This window comes from Eriocheir sinensis, unplaced genomic scaffold (genome assembly GCF_024679095.1).
Source record: "Eriocheir sinensis breed Jianghai 21 unplaced genomic scaffold, ASM2467909v1 Scaffold484, whole genome shotgun sequence".
In the NCBI taxonomy this organism is placed as follows: Eukaryota; Metazoa; Arthropoda; class Malacostraca; order Decapoda; family Varunidae; genus Eriocheir; species Eriocheir sinensis.
The window spans coordinates 77,289-97,500 of NW_026111814.1; the positions used below are offsets into that span (position 1 = coordinate 77,289).

The 20,212-nt window shown below is 44.2% G+C and overlaps 1 long non-coding RNA gene across 5 annotated transcripts in view; it reads right to left on the reverse strand.

Annotated features, from left to right (window-relative positions):
• Positions 1-4,850: 4,850 nt before the first annotated feature.
• Positions 4,851-20,212, reverse strand: part of LOC126992507 (uncharacterized) — a 15,536-nt gene continuing 174 nt past the window's right edge. The window contains exons 1-8 of one of the 5 annotated variants that reach the window (XR_007746597.1): positions 20,150-20,212; positions 14,412-14,465; positions 14,090-14,224; positions 13,470-13,565; positions 10,033-10,163; positions 9,107-9,304; positions 8,500-8,676; positions 4,851-4,952 (exon numbers count right to left, since the gene is read on the reverse strand). The exon at positions 20,150-20,212 is cut by the window's right edge and continues 174 nt beyond it. This is a non-coding gene — a long non-coding RNA (uncharacterized LOC126992507). Of the gene's footprint in view, positions 4,987-8,491; positions 8,677-9,106; positions 9,305-10,032; positions 10,164-13,469; positions 13,566-14,089; positions 14,225-14,411; positions 14,466-20,149 lie in introns of all 5 variants that reach the window. The other 4 variants (XR_007746596.1, XR_007746598.1, XR_007746594.1 and 1 more) reach the window with 4 other exon arrangements.

Sequence of the window (20,212 nt, forward strand, 5' to 3'; positions counted from 1 at the left end):
ATCTGAAGCCGCGGCGGAAACTTTTTGGCGCCTGTTTGAAAAGCCCGTTTCCAGAAGGCTTACAGCAGCTTACCGCTCAGCCGCCCAGAAGGCGTACAGCAGTTTGCGGGTTAAAACCCTGAGCCTGAGCCCTGCTGTAACATGGCTAAGTCCTTCCCTGCCATGCTACCCTCACTCTTGTAACATATCCCAGCACACTTATCAACAGCCGGGAGGCCTTGGCTATTTCCTCCTGCCTAGGACTTGAACGCCTTAAGGGCATCATAGTGAGGGCTGAATAACAGGAAGAGAAAATGTCTATTATTTCCCCAAAAAAGTGTACTAGTTCTTTTTTATGCAACAAGATGATGCTATTGATAATGTAATACCTATCAAACTGTATTTTAAGTTCCCAAAAACCAGTAGAATGGGGAGGGAGGGAGGGAGGGAGGGAGGGACAGAGAAAATGACTATAGAGGTGAGGGAAGAGAGAAAGAAAGGGAAAGAAGGGAGGGACAGAGAAAATGACTACAGAGGTGAGGGAAGAGAGAAAGAAAGGGAAAGAAGGGAGGGACAGAGAAAATGACTACAGAGGTGAGGGAAGAGAGAAAGAAAAGGGAAAGAAGGGAGGAAACAGAAAGAGGGGAGAAAAAGGGAGCGTGAGGGAAAGGAAGGGAGAGAAAGAAGGAAAGGGAGAAGGGAAGAACGAGAAGGGAGAGAAAGAAACATTAGGGAATAAATAACAGGAACTGGGAAAGACAGGAAGAAAGAGGGAGGAGGAGGAGGAGGAGGAGGGAGATAAGAGAGAGGGAATGAAGGGAGAGAGAGTAGGAGAAGAAAAAGGGAGAGAAAAGGAAACATGGAAATATGGAAGTGCAGGCATCAGAAAGCCTATTGGCTCATTACGAGGTCGCCCGCTTGGGTGATTTAATCTGCTCGACTGCCACTTGGGGCCTGGGGAGCAGATGAAAGCACCTCGATATTGGGGAGCAGATGAAAGCACCTCGATATTGAGGAGCAGATGAAAGCACCTCGATATTGGGGAGCAGATGAAAGCACCTCGATATTGGGGAGCAGATGAAAGCACCTCGATATTGGGGAGCAGATGAAAGCACCTCGATATTGGGGAGCAGATGAAAGCATCTCGATATTGGGGAGCAGATGACAGCACCTCGATATTGAGGAGCAGATGAAAGCACCTCGATATTGGGGAGCAGATGACAGCACTTCGATATTGAGGAGCAGATGACAGCACCTTAATATTGAGGAGCAGATGACAGCACCTCAATATTGAGGAGCAGATGACAGCACCTCAATATTGAGGAGCAGATGACAGCACCTCAATATTGAGGAGCAGATGACAGCACCTCAATATTGAGGAGCAGATGACAGCACCTCAATATTGAGGAGCAGATGACAGCACCTCAATATTGAGGAGCAGATGACAGCACCTCAATATTGGGGAGCAGATGACAGCACCTCGATATTGAGGAGCAGATGACAGCACCTCGATATTGGGGAGCAGATGACAGCACTTCGATATTGAGGAGCAGATGACAGCACCTCGATATTGAGGAGCAGATGACAGCACCTCAATATTGAGGAGCAGATGACAGCACCTCAATATTGAGGAGCAGATGACAGCACCTCAATATTGAGGAGCAGATGACAGCACCTCAATATTGAGGAGCAGATGACAGCACCTCAATATTGAGGAGCAGATGACAGCACCTCAATATTGAGGAGCAGATGACAGCACCTCAATATTGGGGAGCAGATGACAGCACCGCAGTCTTGAGGAGCAGATGACAGCACCTCAATATTGAGGAGCAGATGACAGCACCTCAATATTGAGGAGCAGATGACAGCACCTCAATATTGAGGAGCAGATGACAGCACCTCAATATTGAGGAGCAGATGACAGCACCTCAATATTGAGGAGCAGATGACAGCACCTCAATATTGAGGAGCAGATGAAAGCACCTCAATATTGAGGAGCAGATGACAGCACCTCAATATTCAGTTTATTCCCGACGCAGCGAAGTGACGGTCAATTTTATATTTGAAGGAGTTGATGGTATTCACATTTACTACTTCTGAGGGAAGGTTGTTCCAGTGGCGGATGACTCAATTTAAAAAGAAACTCCTTCCAATGTCTGTGTTACATCGACTCGACTGAATGGGTAAACCGTTATTTCTAGTTCTTGAGTTGGTTTGCAGTTCAAAGAATTTGGAGTAGTCGACGTTATTGAACTTTTTCAGATACTTGAAGACTTGAATCATATCCCTTCACAGGCGTCTTTTCTCCAATGTAAAGAGATTGAGTCGCTTGAGTCGTTCCTCGTACAGTTGAGCCCTGAAGGTTGGAATCATCTTTGTGGCGCGTCGTTGAATCCTTTCCAGTAAATCAATGTCCTTTCTGTAATTGGGAGACCAGAACTGCACTGCATACTCGAGGTGCGGTCTTACCATGGAATTATACAAGGATAGCATCACGTCTGGCGTTTTACACTCGAAGTTCCTCGCTATGAACCCGAGCAGTGTTGGCTTTGTTGTAGGCTTTTTTACAGTGATTCGCGTGTTTCAGGTCACTGCTGATAGTGACTCCAAGATCCTTTTCCTCCTACATCGCCTGCAGAGGTCTCCCATTCATGATGTATGTGTGGTTACTATTTCTGGACCCAACGTGCATAACTTTGCATTTGTCAACATTAGAGGACATTTGACATTTTTCTGACAATTCTATAATGTGATTGAGGTCTTTCTGAATGATTTTGCAGTTGATCTTTGTGAGGGCCTCTCCACCCACCTTGGTGTCGTCAGCAAATTTTAATATTGTGGATTTCAGTCCTGATGCTAGGTCGTTGATATATATGATAAAGAGGATGGGTCCCAGCACTGACCCTTGAGGCACTCCACTAGTGACTGGAAGCCAATCAGAAGGCTGTCCGTTGAGTAGTACTCGTTGTTTTTTGCCGGTGAGCCAATCTCTTATCCACGTGATCAGATTGGTTCCAATGCCCGCCGAGTGCAGTTTCTTAACCCGTGGGCTTGGGCTATGGGAAAGCCGAGAAGTGGCCGAGAAACGGCAACATTACACTGCATTTTGAGACTAAGAAAAGAGCATGGAACATATATCAGAGTACACTACTCATAACCATAAAGCCGTTTAAAATATATATATATATATATATATATATATATATATATATATATATATATATATATATATATATATATATATATATATATATATATATATATATATATATATATATATATATATATATATATATATTTTGGGTGGTGTTTGTTACAAATTAAACAGTCTCGTGACACACGGCATCTAACCGAGAGTCGCTTGTTGTCTACTTTAGAGAATTTGACAAGTGATTCCTGTTTTGGATGGCTAATTCAGTCTGCCATGACCTTACAGCACCACCTATGACAAATAAGCCCACCTCAAGATCAATCAACCACCACAATGACCCAGGGCATTCATGGTGGGTTGCTCTATGCCGCCACCGCCTACAATTAGCTTGAATTAGGAGTTTTGAGCCAAGCCCCATACGGGGTCTGTCGTTTCAGCGGACCAACTCGCAGGAGCCCAAAAATGGGTCCGCCGACGCTGCCGGATTAAGGAGTCGCTCGTGCGGTGCCTTGTCGAAGGCTTTCTGAAAGTCTAGGTATATAACATCACTGGGAATATGGGCATCCCAGTTCTTATATATACCTTGGAAGAAGTCTAATAAATTCGTTAGGCAGGAGCGCTTGTTTCTGAAGCCAAGCTGGGTGTCGGAGAAGGGATGGAAAGGGAAGGGATGGGATGGGAAGGTAAGAGACGGTTATGTATGGGAAGGAATGTTACGGGAAGGGAAGGGATGGGAAGGGAAGGGAGGGAAGGGATGGGAAGGAAGGGATGGGAAGGAAGGGATGGGAAGGAAAAGGATGGGAAGGAAGGGATGGAAGGGAAAGGATGGGAAGGAGGGGGAGGAAAGGAAGGAAGGGTGGGAAGGGAAGGGAGGGAAGGGATGGGAAGGAAGGATGGGAAAGGATGGGATGGGAAAGGATGGGATGGGATGGGAAGGGAAGGGATGGGAAGGGAAAGGATGGGATGTGAGGGGGAGAGAAAGGAAGGGAAGGGAAGGGAAGGGAAGGGAAGGGATGGGAAGGGAAGGGATGGGAAGGAAAGGGAAGGGAAGGGAAGGGAAAGAAAGGGAAGGGATAGGAAAGGAAGGAATGGGAAGGGAAGGGAAGGGATGGGAAAGGATGGGAAGGGCAGGGAAGGGATGGAAGGAAGGAGGAAAGGAGAGGAAGGAATGGGAAGGAAAGGATGGGATGGGATGGGGAGGGAAAGGAAGGGAAGGGAATGGAAGGGAAAGGAAGGAGAGGAAGGGATGGGAAGGAAAGGAAGGGAAGGGATGGAAGGGAAAAGGAAGGAGAGGGAAAAGGAAGGGAAGGGAAAGGATGGGAAGGGAAAGGATGGGAAGGATGGGGAGGAAAGGAAGGAAGGGAAGGAAGGGAAGGGAAGGGAATGGAAAGGAAAGGAAGGGAAAGGAAAGGATGGGAAGGGATGGGTAGGGCACGGATGGGAAGGGAAGGGAAAGGAAGGGAAGGAAAAGGAAGGGAAAGGATGGGAAGGGATGGGGAGGGAAAGGAAGGGAGGGAAGGGAAGGAAAGGAAGGAAGGGAGAGGAAGGGATGGGAAGGGAAAGGATGGGAAGGGATGGGGAGGGAAAGGAAGGAAGGGGAAGGGAAGGGAAAGGAAGGGAAGGGAAAGGAAGGGAAGGGAATTATGCATTATTTCAAAAGCCAATTGTTACACATCTTCACTATTTCTCTCTCTCTCTCTCTCTCTCCAGGTGTGACCTACCCGTCAGTCTCCTGCCTGAAGGGTGAGGCTGTGTGTCCCAGGATGAGCAGGCTGTCTTGCAGGGTGTGGTCGCTGGGCTCTCCGGGGCAGCTGGACGGCTCCTACGGAAAGGGAAGCTTGGGAGTGATTTTGCCTCTGAAAAAATAAAGAATTTGGGTGTTCATAACCCCTTGACTGCTGATTTCCTACAAGAATACATCACCAAGCTGCAGGAGGGGAACAAACAGTGCCTGCTACAATTCACGGAAGAAAAATGTAAAGTCCTGCACCTTGGGAGGGGATATTCAGCACAAAAATACCACATGGGAAGCACTCCACTATCCACCACAGAGGCAGAGAAAGACCTGGGAGTGTATGTTACCAGGCTACCAGTGAAGGGATATCCAGCACACCAATACCACATGGGAAACACTCCACTATCCACCACAGAGGCAGAGAAAGACCTGGGAGTGTATGTTACCAGGCTACCAGTGAAGGGATATCCAGCACACCAATACCACATGGGAAACACTCCACTATCCACCACAGAGGCAGAGAAAGACCTGGGAGTGTATGTTACCAGGCTACCAGTGAAGGGATATCCAGCACACCAATACCACATGGGAAACATCTCCACTATCCACCACAGAGGCAGAGAAAGACCTGGTAGTACAGGTTACCAGGCTACCAGTGAAGGAAAAATCCGTGCCAATCGCAGCGGACAGGTTAGGTATCTAATCTAACGTGTCATAACCTAAACTAATGCAGGTAATTCTTTACAAGAGGTTCGCCTCCCCCTCCCTAAAATGGGGAAAATTCCCTACTCCTGAAAGTTTAGGGAAACTTCCCGTCCTGTTATCGCCGTTTGGCGATGTGAGGAAATAGAGGAAAATGAGAGAGGGTAAGAAGTGGAGAGAGATGAGGAGAGAGGTGGAAGAGTGGAGAGGAAGGAATAAGGGAGAGGTTTACTATCGCAAAGGCCATTTATCGTCGGGAATGTTATGACAGTATGGTCAGAGAGGTCACCAAATCCATCAGGCCGGCCTACAGTCGTCTGAAGGCGTCCTTGTTCAGAGCCATGAGTGTGTCCCACACAGGAGGGAGGCGAGTACGAAGGCAAAGGGCAGACGGTTAAGGAAGTTGGTGCAGGGAAGACGTTGAGGCGGACGAACGACCGAGAGCCCGAGGTGTTTATAGACCCTGACAGTGTAAGGTCCGTTGAAGTTGTGTTCTTACGTGTTATAGTGCTCCACATGTTGTACTTGCATGTATGTCCTTACGTGTTATAGTGTGTTGTACATGTATGTATGTCAGGCAGTCGGACACCTGACGGTGTATTATAATGTGTTATACTGATCCGTGTATTGTCTTTTGTACTCAACTGGACAGCAATCAGTTATCACTGATGTATAAATGCAGTGATGAGAATAGATGATTCTCGGAGTGTGATGGTTACATGTACTTCATACTGACAGGTTTGATCCATAAAACTAGAGACCACATCAGACAGGCGGGACTTTCCTTAACAATCAACTGACTGTGGTTACACGTCCCGCGCTGCATATTTCTGACAGCTTACACTGTATGTCCAACATATTTAAACTACTCCAACCTAACTTTACATAGCCTTCTAATGGGGTGGGGGGGCTTCACCCCTCTCGACCCCAACCCACCTCCCCTGCTATGAAGACAGTGAAATTGCGTGGTTTCTGTACGTGGCAAAAAATCCCTTGAATATATTTAACCCTTAAACACATAACCTATTAAATTATACACTAACACATGCGGGGGTCCGCAGCTTTTAAAAAATGAAAAAAAAAACTTCTAACTGCATTTTATTCAAACTAAAAGCAGCATGGGCAATGGCAAACTTAATCCTGTTTCTGGAGAAACAAATATATGTAAAGATTGATAAGTAAGTATTAGATTGGATAGCCCCCAAAATCTCCAAAACTCATGAAAAATAATACACCTGTTCACAATACATTTTGTATCAGGCCCTCCCATGCAAGTACTCCCATGTAGCGTGTCCCAAGTACAGCCTGGGAGTGTGGGATGCAGCTGCTGTACCCCTAACATTCTGGCACCACTGCTAGTTCTGCGGCAAGCTGTCAAAAAAGTTGATACTTTATTAGTGAAAAAAAAAGTCTTTGGATTATTTTTGTACAAATGTACATTAGTACAGTTGCAATTCATAGAAAATTATTACTTACATTTGAGGAATTTGCAGAGAGCCTCCTTATACAAGTAAAGCACACACTGCGGCTTTTCCTAACATCATTCCGCGGACACTTCCTGCACCGTACTATGCAGGAGCTGATACTGAACAACACCGCCTGCTCCATTGCTCCATTAGGACGCTGAACATCAATGGGGATGTTGCAGACGGTGGATATGAAGGATTGCAAGGGGAACTGAGGTGAGCCAGTTCTCCACAATTACATTCCTGTTGGTGTCATGATATGGTCTACGGAGTCAGCTCCTTCGTCAGGCAGTGTCCCAGGCCCAGGTTTCCTTGAGCTGGTGGATCTCCCTTCCCCAAGTACGGTTTTGGCCCCAATAGGTACTCCCTTGTGTTGTCAGCTATAAGGACAAGTTTCAGTCCATACTTGGCAGGCTTATTGGGAATGTACATTTTGAACATATATATATATATATATATATATATATATATATATATATATATATATATATATATATATATATATATATATATATATATATATATATATATATATATATATATATATATATATATATATATATATATATATATATATATATATATATATATATATATATATATATATATATATATATATATATATATATATATTTAGATATATTTTTGGGACTCACATAATACAACGTTGTATTACGCATACAAATACGTGGGGTCGAAACGGGCAGCAATCGCTTCTACACTGGACAGGAAAGAGCGAGAGCGTCATGCACACAACATCGACAACATCAAAGAGAACACGAAAGCTATCAGGCATCACAGCTGTCTGGCGCCAATGAGGCGGCTGTGTTACCATTGAGAAAGTATAGTGGGGTCCGATCCGACACCCGGATGTGTTTAAGGGTTAAACACTGCAAGAAAGGGAACACTGTGCAGTGGCTACTTGAAAACTGACCAAACACAAATTCTTTCTCACTTTTGAATATAAAAATTTCACTCCTGGCAGCCTCTGTGGTGTTGGGCTCCAAAACATATTTTTGCAAGAAAAGGCATCATTAATGTTGCAGCTTGCTCCTTAAAAAAAAAAAAAAAAAAAAAAAAAGCTTATAAGAATAGTGCCATCACTTTAATAATTAGTCTTTATCTCAATTCCTGATTCAAGCAGTGAAAGGAAATATATAAATCCTTAAATATATATTGAACAAATAAGTAAAAATATACAACTTTATGAAACAAATAAGTAGAGTTTTTTCAGTAGACTGGTTTATGAAGAATTCAGCCAAGAAAAACTAGACAGCAGCTGACATATATAAATATATAAATCCATAAATATATATTGAACAAATAAGTAAAAATATACAACTTTATGAAACAAATAAGTAGTTTTTACAGTAAACTGGTTTATGAAGAATTCAGCCAAAAAAAACTAGACAGCAGCTGACAAGAGCATGGAAGGAGGAAGACCAAGCTTCTGTTTACCTCCTCACCTGGACCTTCCAAGCATTGAGAAAGTTGAGCAGCATGACTGTGCCCATCGCACTGTCTCCCTCCTCCACAAGCTTGATGAGCAGCACAGTGGTCGGCAGGTCACTGGGGGAACACAACAGTGCTACTACAATGGGTCGCCTTGTGCATGCCCAGTCTCTGGCATGATGAGGTCAGTGCTGAGTCAGAGGGCAGGAGAATAGCAGAGTAGATTATTCAGTAATAATATATCCAAAAATAATGATTTTTTTCCCAAAAATTTACTATTGTGTATGTACACAGCACCTCAAGTAAGCTTACACACACATGTTAGACCTTCAGTACACTCTTGTGCATCTAACAGTGACCCAACACTGCAGGAGCATATAATTTTGGTGACTTTTGTTGTTAAGGATATTCTGAAACCAATCAGAGAAAACTAATTCAAAATATCTGTACAGGAAAAGGAAAACCTGTCATATGGAAAGGCTCCTATCTGAAGGAAGCAATGGCTGGGTCAGGTATTCTTCCACTTGTTGGCCTTCAACAGTCAAGGTGTGAAGCATGTCTTACACACCACACTTTTCATCCCCTGCATCACCAGCTAACATGAGCCCTACTACTACGTACCAAATTTCCATGAAGAGTTTGACAAAGCCGGCACCCGAGAGGAAGGGCTGAGAGACGCTTCTTCATCTTGCTGTCCTTCATCTTCCACCTTTGATTAGATAGTTAGTGTAGCTTGTCACAAACAGCCTCGTAAGAACCATCAGGTCTGCTGTTGTTTGTTCTTCCTTTGTGTTCTCCAGCTCCAAGGCCCCAAGTGAGCTGTGAGTGGAGGAAACAGACATCATGCTTCTTACTACTTCACCAGACACTCAAACTTTGCATATTGAATTGCTCCAGATGCCCTGCCCCCTCCCTCACCAAGGCCTACCCTCCTTTCATCTAAGCAATCAGCTCCCTTAGCTATGGACAGGGGCTTCAGCCTAGTGTATGGTGTCTATAGCTGCTGTACGCCTTCCTTCATCAGCTTTAAACTTGCAGAATATTCTTAAAGCAATGCAGAGATGCTTTGAAGGGAGGCAGACGCATCACGCCTCTTGTTACCCCACCAAGCTGTCCCGTCAGCCACTAAACATCCCATTTTGCTGTCCTGGTACTTATTGACACTGAAAGACATGGAAATGGCACTAAGGAAACAGGTACGAAAGACTAGTTTGGCTGTGACCCGACCAACTCACACGCAACTTTCCATTCAAAATCAGCCGTGCTGTTCATGGTACTCCTGATCAGCACCTTCATCCCTTTCATCAGTAAACCCTGGACCAGCCTTCTTACTACTGTTTCTCCTATAGCTTACGCCCTCTCAGGATGGAAGCATCAACATGTCTGGAGCTTTAACGATTCTTTGGCAACTCCTCCTGTCTGTTCGGGAGCATGTTGTGACAATGCAACTTTATCTTTATCTTCCTTTTTGATGATTTGGCACTTGGTTGTTCTCTTTCCTTACAAATAGGAAAAAAAATAGTTATGCTTCTACACTGGACACTCACACTAGCACATCCTCCTCTGTTGTGTGGGAGGTGAGGTAGCGCAGCTGTGGCCAGGGATTTGGTTGTTGTCCCATCGCTCATAGGCATTGCAGGACCACCACCAGCTCAGTCAGGAGGTTATGTCGCTCACTCTGGAGAGAAGAGTAAAAAGCAGCTTTATTTGAAAGGGTTAAACATGGTGAGTGAAGCTTTGCAGTGAACAAAATGGCTTGAGAAAGGTAATGTTCATAGAGTAGAGAAGTTCTTGTACTAGTAAAAATGGTTGCAACATTACAACAATGGATACAAAAATAATATAAATGGATGCATTCATTCATCAATACACAGACAGATGGATACATGAAGAACATAATTAAATATAGAACCATAGATAGATATTGATAGACAGAGATGGACTAAAAAATACCCGGGTTGGCATAACACCCCCCTCCCCCTCCCCCCCATAAAAAAAAAGGAAATCAGTTAAAATTTCCCTAAAAGAACATGTTTTCTTTTAATTTATGTATATGTTGTTGGCCTCCCGCGTCTATGTTCTGGTTGATGTGTTGATATAAACAAACTTGGGAATGATCCTTTCCTTTTAAACCTGACCCACCGCCTTATGATATGTTTTACTGACTTTGTATTATTGTTTTTATCATTTTTGTTTTTCATATTCAAAAATAAATCAGTCAAGATTGGTAATAATAGTCATGTTTAGAGAAGCAAAAGGTCATTTTCTGTAGAGTATAAATTAACACAGACCAACCTGCACCTTGGATCAAGTGTCTGCTCTTCACTTTATAATAATCTTTTCACTCTAAATCACACTTGAACCTCAATTTCCTAGATATTGGATTTCCCAGTAGACAAAATCTTGGGTCCTCAAGACATGTGCCCGGCTATGTTCAGCCTTTCCTGACCCAGTCCGGGCATCAAAACAAGTCCATCAGATTCCGTCCCCTGGTCAGTTTCCGCCGCCTGGACATATCAGTATGTTGTTGTCTCATGCAGCCACGCTTTGACCTTACATTTGCTCGTGAGAAACATTATGTTCATAGGGAATCAAGTTCACACATTGTGCACCTTTATGTTACGTGCAGAAATTTTATGAGGGAGCTGTTGTTCTGGAATGGCATTTTGGCTGTACTCAGCTGATTGACTATCTAGGCTGGCTCTCTCCTCACCTGTGTGGGCTAACAGGTGAACCCAACACAGCTGAGACTTGTAGTGTGGAGATAATTGGGTAGACTCACTCCACCCTTGCTCGCCTCATGTGCTAGCAGACCAGCAGCTGCTGGATCTATGCTTGTATAGCAGACTGTAGGTCTATAAACTATAGGTAGAGTATCATGAGTAGTGCTTACAGCTTGAGTGCCACAGGCAATGGAGGGGAATGATTGGGAGGGCGGGCCCAACCAACCCCCATCCTCCCTCTGCCAGCACATGAGGGCAGTGGTGGGCTGTAGGGGTGCAGGAGCAATGAGTAAACAAGTCACTCCATGGCAGGATATTTAAAATGTCACCTCATTGCTTAATGACATATTACTAATATTATTGACCTGGTCGTCGTAGGTGTGAGGTAGGTTGCATACCTCCAAACTTGAGGACTGCCTGTAATGGCCGCAGAGAACACAGCAAACACTGCATTGCTGCTGCTGACACTGTTCACAGGTATCAACTGCTGCTTGTGATTATCATTCAGTTTCTTCATTATTAAATTCTTATAGAAAACATTCATTGGAAATACTTCACAGTAGTACAGTGTGCTTAAGCACCTGGAGCTGAAAAAAAAATTGCAGACACTTGGTGTCACTGTCCATGGTTGACATGTATTGGAAGTTTTCAAATAGCTTGTTTTAGTTAATTTTTCTTAAATGTGGTGCTCGGGTGTGTGGCACTGCCAGACCCAGGGTGCCAGACAAGTATATTCCTGCCCGGACTTTTGGCCTTCCCACCATTACTCCGGGAAATGGAGAGTCCAGTCCAACACTTTGTAATGGATTCTTTCAACTCATTTACATTTTAACATAATGAAAAAAAACAAAAAACAATAAAACTCAATAACCCCACAGGAGAGTGTTTTTTATATTCCAGGTTTTTTTTCCTGCAAAGACAGATATAGATAGATATATTGATGATAACTGAATGTATTTATTAGAGATATGACAGACTAGCAAAAGATAGATATATTGATAACTGAATGTATTTATTAGAGATATGACAGACTGGCAGACAGATATATTGATAACTGAATGTATTTAGAGATATGACAGACTGGCAGACAGATATATTGATAACTGAATGTATTTAGAGATATGACAGACAGATATATTGATAACTGAATGTATTTATTAGAGATATGACAGACAGATATATTGATAACTGAATGTATTTAAAGATATGACAGACAGATATATTGATAACTGAATGTATTTATTAGAGATATGACAGACATATATTGATAACTGAATGTATTTAGAGATATGACAGACAGATATATTGATAACTGAATGTATTTAGAGATATGACAGACAGATATATTGATAACTGAATGTATTTATTAGAGATATGACAGACAGATATATTGATAACTGAATGTATTTAGAGATATGACAGACAGATATATTGATAACTGAATGTATTTATTAGAGATATGACAGACAGATATATTGATAACTGAATTTATTTATTAGAGATATGACAGATATATTGATAACTGAATGTATTTATTAGATATGACAGACAGATATATTGATAACTGAATGTATTTAAAGATATGACAGACAGATATATTGATAACTGAATGTATTTAAAGATATGACAGACAGATATATTGATAACTGAATGTATTTATTAGAGATATGACAGACAGATATATTGATAACTGAATGTATTTAGAGATATGACAGACAGATATATTGATAACTGAATGTATTTAAAGATATGACAGACAGATATATTGATAACTGAATGTATTTAGAGATATGACAGACAGATATATTGATAACTGAATGTATTTAAAGATATGACAGACAGATATATTGATAACTGAATGTATTTAAAGATATGACAGACAGATATATTGATAACTGAATGTATTTAAAGATATGACAGACAGATATATTGATAACTGAATGTATTTAAAGATATGACAGACAGATATATTGATAACTGAATGTATTTAAAGATATGACAGACAGATATATTGATAACTGAATGTATTTAAAGATATGACAGACAGATATATTGATAACTGAATGTATTTAAAGATATGACAGACAGATATATTGATAACTGAATGTATTTAAAGATATGACAGACAGATATATTGATAACTGAATGTATTTAAAGATATGACAGACAGATATATTGATAACTGAATGTATTTAGAGATATGACAGACTGTCAAAGGCATACACAGCTAGAGTCACACATGTAAAGGCCAAGCCACTCACTTCTATGAGGGGGTCTGCATGACAGCAAGGCACTGGGCAGGCAAGACATGGCACTGGTCTTTGCTGCTGTGGTCAGAGGGGCTGGGTGGTGCCCACCTGTTGGGCACAAAACACAGTTACTGGCACCATGCTTCCATTATCTTTAATCTAACATAACAATCTCTCTTGTTGGTGTCATATCTCCATCATATCATATTTGCCACTCTTGTTTTGTACTGCTGGGGACAGAATGACATGCAAATATAGGTACATGAGCAAGGCCAAAGGCATGGGAACAGATCCTTGGAGACAAAAATAACATCTCATGATCTAGGGCAAGGGAAAGATCACCCATTGAAACATTCATACTCATTCTTCATTCAAGTCTGAGAATTTACAAGCTTTCCCTCAATTGAAAACTTATATCAGAGTATTTGTGTTACATTTGATACAACCTTTACCGTTAAATTACACTGTCCTTCAATCTTTTCTCCATTAAAAACTAAAGTATCGACTATCTTGCTAACAATCATCTCCAGTGACTTGATTATGCACCTTGCATTTCATGACAATCAAATTAATCACAATTTTTACACCACAAAGTCACCAGTGAAGGATCAACCCTCATGGAACTCAGTCACCTGAGACAAGACTGGAAGCAGCTTCTCAAGTTCCTGATTTATGGAGTATGAGACACAAGCAAACAAGGGACAAGCCTCATTCTTCAGTGCAATGTCACTGAGCTGAGCAAGACTTGCCTTACATCCAAGGACCAACTGAAACATTAGACCAATAATGGGTTTAAAGCATGATATTAACAAGTCATGTGTGAAGACAGGGCAAAGGTGTGAGTTCACCACAGGAGGTACATGGAATGTCTCAAGCTAAGTGTATGCTTGCATGCATGTGTGTGTGTGTGTGTGTGTGTGTGTGTGTGTGTGTGTGCTTCAGATACTGCCTCACCTTCTCACAGGTAATTACCAGGTCCACCGTCAGCTGCCCGGCACTCACTGTTGGCTGCAAAATGCAAGAAGAGGAGCAAGTTCAGTGAATTCAATGAAGAACACAACAAATGATTGGTAAATTGGTTGCTTCAAGTTGATGGATAAAAAACTTGATCGTTGCTAATTTACTGAAAGATCACCTACGTTAGCATTCAACAGACGAAAGTCACTACCATTCCATTTATGGAGAAAGTACTGAACATTATATGAGATGGAATATTAAAGACACCCACGAAGAACAAATTAAAGGTAACAACACTGGGGAGGAAAGTGTTTGTGGATACAATGCACTAATCTAATGTTATTCTGGATGAGGAAGGAGCACTGGCTTAGCTGGACTCTGATACTAGCTACTTCACTAGTACTGGAATTGATATCAAGGGTACAAAATGAGGCTACCAATTCTGATAAATTATATCATTCTAAACCAAGAACAATATAGATTCCTTGGCAACAAATTGTATTCTTAACCCAGTGGTGGTGGTAGCAGCGGGGATCATGTTTCTTAATGGTCCCTCAGAGCGAGAAAAATGAGAAAAAACCATCACTCACACAAAGCACTTCATAATATATATCAAAGCATTTGTGATCAGTTTATGTATCATCTATTTTGAGGGGTTTATATCATGGCACAAATTTGGCCCGTCGCTGCCACATGGTAAAGCCACAAATTTGGCCCGTCGCTGCTACATGGTAAAGCCACAAATTTGGCCCGTCGCTGCTACACGGTAAAGCCACAAATTTGGCCCGTCGCTGCTACACGGTAAAGCCACAAATTTGGCCCGTCACTGCTACATGGTAAAGCCACAAATTTGGCCGGTCACTGCTACACGGTAAAGCCACAAATTTAGCCCGTCACTGCTACATGGTAAAGCCACAAATTTGGCCGGTCACTGCTACACGGTAAAGCCACAAATTTAGCCTGTCACTGCTACATGGTAAAGCCACAAATTTGGCCAGTCACTGCTACATGGTAAAGCCACAAATTTGGCCGGTCACTGCTACACGGTAAAGACACAAATTTGGCCCGTCACTGCTACATGGTAAAGCCACAAATTTGGCCCATCACTGCTACATGGTAAAGCCACATATTTGGCCCGTCACTGCTACACGGTAAAGCCACAAATTTGGCCCGTCACTGCTACATGGTAAAGCCACAAATTTGGCCCGTCACTGCTACACGGTAAAGACACAAATTTGGCCCATCACTGCTACACGGTAAAGCCACAAATTTGGCCCGTCACTGCTACACGGTAAAGACACAAATTTGGCCCATCACTGCTACCGGGTTAATGCATGTAAGCTTAAAGACAAAAACTGAGACCCACTTAATTGGCCACATAGGAATTACTATACTGTATATGGTAAAGTTTTGTAGACACAGGAGCAAATTTAAAATGGCATACTATTGAGAACACATATAACACTGGGTCAAGGCACTGACTCGCCAAGATCAAGCTGTACTTGGTAAAAACACTCTGCTAAGGACACTGAGGGAAATTGCGTGTTTCTGTACGTGGCAAAAAATCCCTCAAATATATTTAAATTATTCCAACCTAACTTTACATAACCTTATAATGGGGGGCTTCACCCCTCTCGACCCCCCCCCCCTCTTCTATGGACACTGAGTGAAATTGCGTGGTTTTCGTACATGGCAAAAAATCCCTCAAATATATTCAAACTACTCCAACCTAACCTTACATAACCTTTTAATTGGGGGCTTCACCCCTCTCGACCACCCTTTGCTATAAAGACTGAATGAAATTGTGCAGTTTCCGTTTGATATGTAAGTAGATTAAGAATAGAGTAAGAAGTATTTATAAGTTATACATTACTGTTAAGTTTCCTTTGTAGGCGCCCCAAAAAGTAACTCTATAATAACAGGGAATCCAAATCCCTTATAGGAGATTTAATACCTTTATAGTTTTGTATGTTTCTGCAATAGGATTGTATTGTAAGTTTGAGCTACATGTATGTAGCTTGGAGAGGATTTCTCTCAGACGAGGGCGCTGAGACTCAAGGAGCAATGTAGAGTTGTCAATAAATATTAAGTGCCTCCACGCGTATCCTCCAGACTGACACCACGGACACGTCCACGAGGATGGGATATAACCAGTTACTACAAGCTATTACAGGTGTGCACTGGTGCTGTGAACAGTAACCAAATGCTGTTAGGCCACAAACACAGCACCGTACGTGGCAAAAAATCCCTTGAATATATTTAACCCGGTAGCAGCGGGGATCATGTTTCTTAATGGTCCCTCCTAGCGAGAAAAAATCACCCCTCATACAAACCATTTCATAATACGTATATATCAAAGCATTTGTGATCAGTTTATGTATCATCTATTTTTGGGGTTTATATCATGGCACAAATTTGGCCCGTCGCTGCTACACGGTAAAGCCACAAATTTGGCCCGTCGCTGCTACCAGGTTATACTACCCAACCTAACCTTACATAACCTTCTAACGGGGGGCTTCACCCCTCTCGACCCCCCCCTCTTCTATGGACAATGAATGAAATTGCGAGGTTTCCGTATGTGGCAGAAAATCCCTCAAATATATTTAAACTACTCAAACCTAACCTTACATAACCTTCCAACAAGGGGCTTCACCCCTCTCGACCCCCCCTCTGCTATAAACACTGAGTGAAGTAACAAGGTTTTTGAACGTGGCAAAAAATCCCTCTAATATATTCAAACGGTAAATCTTGGGAGTAGCGGCTCCTAGCGGGTGCACTTTTAGGGCACGGTGTGGTGGTAATTACAACATTTCCAGCACGTACGACGGGGTTTTGACAAGCGGACAGGCGTGTTTATGTCACAAGGGTGTATTTTTCCGCGCGGGCTCTTCCCTTTCTTCACCCTGGAGCTTGCAGTCTCATCGCCCATTGACTTGGAAGAAATTGTGAAATATACACCCTTGTGACATAAACACGCCTGTTCGCTTGTCAAAACCCCGTCATAGGCGCTGGAAATGTTGCAATTACCACCACACCGTGCCCTAAACGCACACCACCCACTAGGAGCCGCTATTCCCAAGATTTACCATTCAAACTACTCCAACCTAACTTTACATGACCTTCTAACTGGGGGGCTTCACCCCTCTCGGCCGCCTCTCTGCAATAAAGACTGAGTGAAAGTGCGAGATTTCCGTACGTGGCAAAAAATTCCTCAAATATATCTAAACTACTCCACCCTAAATTTCCCTAACCTTATAATGGGGGGGCTTCACCCCTCTCCACCCCCCCTTTTCTATGGACACTGAGTGAAATTGCAATGTGTCCATATGTGGCAAAGAATCCCTCAAATATATTTAAACTACTCAAACCTAAGTATATGTAACCTTGTAATGGGGCCCGCAGGGGTCTGGGGTAAATTACCCCCAAGTGGGGTAATTTGGTCTTTTTTGTGGGGTACTCAGCAGACAAAGGTGGCCAAAAAAAAAAAATCAATGTATAATTCTAGCCATTGCATTAGGCTTTAGACGAGGGCCGCTGAATCCGTCCTTTTAGTCAACAGTTCCCTGCATAATATACCACATACAAATATATCAACACATTTTTTTTAAGTATGGGCTACAAAGCAGTTGTGTAAGCCTAGGCAAAATGGGGTAAAGGAGGTGTGGAGAGCATGCAGGGTAATGAGACAACAATGGTTGGGGGCTTCACTCCCTCTTCTATGGAGACTGAGTGATATTGCGTGGTTTCCATACGTGGCAAACAATGGCTGAATGTAAGGAATTTTCCTACATCTAGGTAAATGTAAAGAATTTCCCTACATCTAGGGTATTTTTCAACCCACATAACTGAAAAACATTTCCTGTTTGCCGCTGTATTCCCCACACTCCCAAAGGCCGTGAGAGAATGGAAAGAGAGAGAGAGAGAGAGAGAGAGAGAGAGAGAGAGAGAGAGAGAGAGAGAGAGAGAGAGGAATGTAAGGTAAGTAAGTGAAGAGAAAGAGAGAGGGGGCCCACCCTGCCACACACCCATGGTTGGAATTCACCCCCCATGCCCACCCTGCCACACACCCATGGTTGGAATTCACCCCCCATGCCCACCCTGCCACACACCCATGGTTGGAATTCACCCCCCATGCCCACCCGGCCACACAGCCATTGTTGGAATTCACCCCACATGCACACCCGGACAGACTCCCATGGTTGGTATTCACTCCCCAGGCCCACCCAGCCACACACCCATGGTTGGAATTCACCCCCCATGCCCACCCTGCCACACACCCATGGTTGGAATTCACTCCCCATGCCCATCCTGCCACACACCCATGGTTGGAATTCACCCCCAAGGCCAACCCGTCATCACACCCATGGTTGGAATTCACCCCCCATGCCCACCCCGCCACACACCCATGGTTGGAATTCACCCCCCATGCCCACCCTGCCACACACCCATGGTTGGAATTCACCCCCCATGCCCACCCTGCCACACACCCATGGTTGGAATTCACCCCCATGCCCATCCCGCCACACACACATGGTTGGAATTCACTCCATGCCCACCCCGCCACACACCCATGGTTGGAATTCACCCCCCATGCCCACCCTGCCACACGCCCATGGTTGGAATTCACCCCCCATGCCCACCCTGCCACACGCCCATGGTTGGAATTCACCCCCCATGCCCACCCCTCCACACACCCATGGTTGGAATTCACCCCATGCCCACCCTGCCACACACCCAGGGGTGGAATTCTCCCCCCATGCCCCCCCTGCCACACACCCATGGTTGGAATTCACCCCCCATGCCCACCCTGCCACACGCCCATGGTTGGAATTCACCCACCATGCCCACCCTGCCACATGCCCATGGTTGGAATTCACCCCCCATGCCCACCCCACCAAACACCCATGGTTGGAATTCAACCCATGCCCACCCCTGCCACACACCCATGGTTGGAATTCACCCCATGCCCACCCCCACACACCCATGGTTGGAATTCACCCCCATGCCCACCCCACACACACCCATGGTTGGAATTCACCCCCATGCCCACCCTGCCACACACCCATGGTTGGAATTAACCCCCATGCCCACCCCACACACGCCCATGGTTGGAATTCACCCCATGCCCACCCTGCCACACACCCATGGTTGGAGTTCACCCCCATGCCCACCTGCCACACACCCATGGTTGGAATTCACCCCATGCCCACCCTGCCACACACCCATGGTTGGAATTCACCCACAATGCCCACCCAGACACACTCCCATGGTTGGAATTCACCCCCATGCCCACCCTGCCACACACCAATGGTTGGAATTCACCCCTCATGCCCACCCTTCCACACACCCATGGTTGGAATTCACCCCCATGCCCACCCCGCCACACGCCCATGGTTGGAATTAACCCCATGCCCACCCCGCCACACACCCATGGTTGGAATTCACCCCCCATGCCCACCCCGCCACACACCCATGGTTGGAATTCACCTCCCATGCCCACCCCGCCCACTCTGCCACACGCCCATGATTGGAATTCACCCCCCATGCCCACCCCTGCCCACCCCGCCACACGCCCATGGTTGGAGTTCACCCCCCACGCCCACAGCCTTCCCCCACAAATAAAACATCCCTAACAGACAAAAAAACACACGCCTTAAAACACGGCCGCCAGGATTAGAAGGGGGATGTCAGCCACACAGGCCTATAAAACAGCCTATATCTCCGCCCAGGCTTACCCCCGTGGCACTCCAGGCGGAAAGCAGAACGGTGAAGAGTGCCAAGTGCCAGGCAGACAGTAA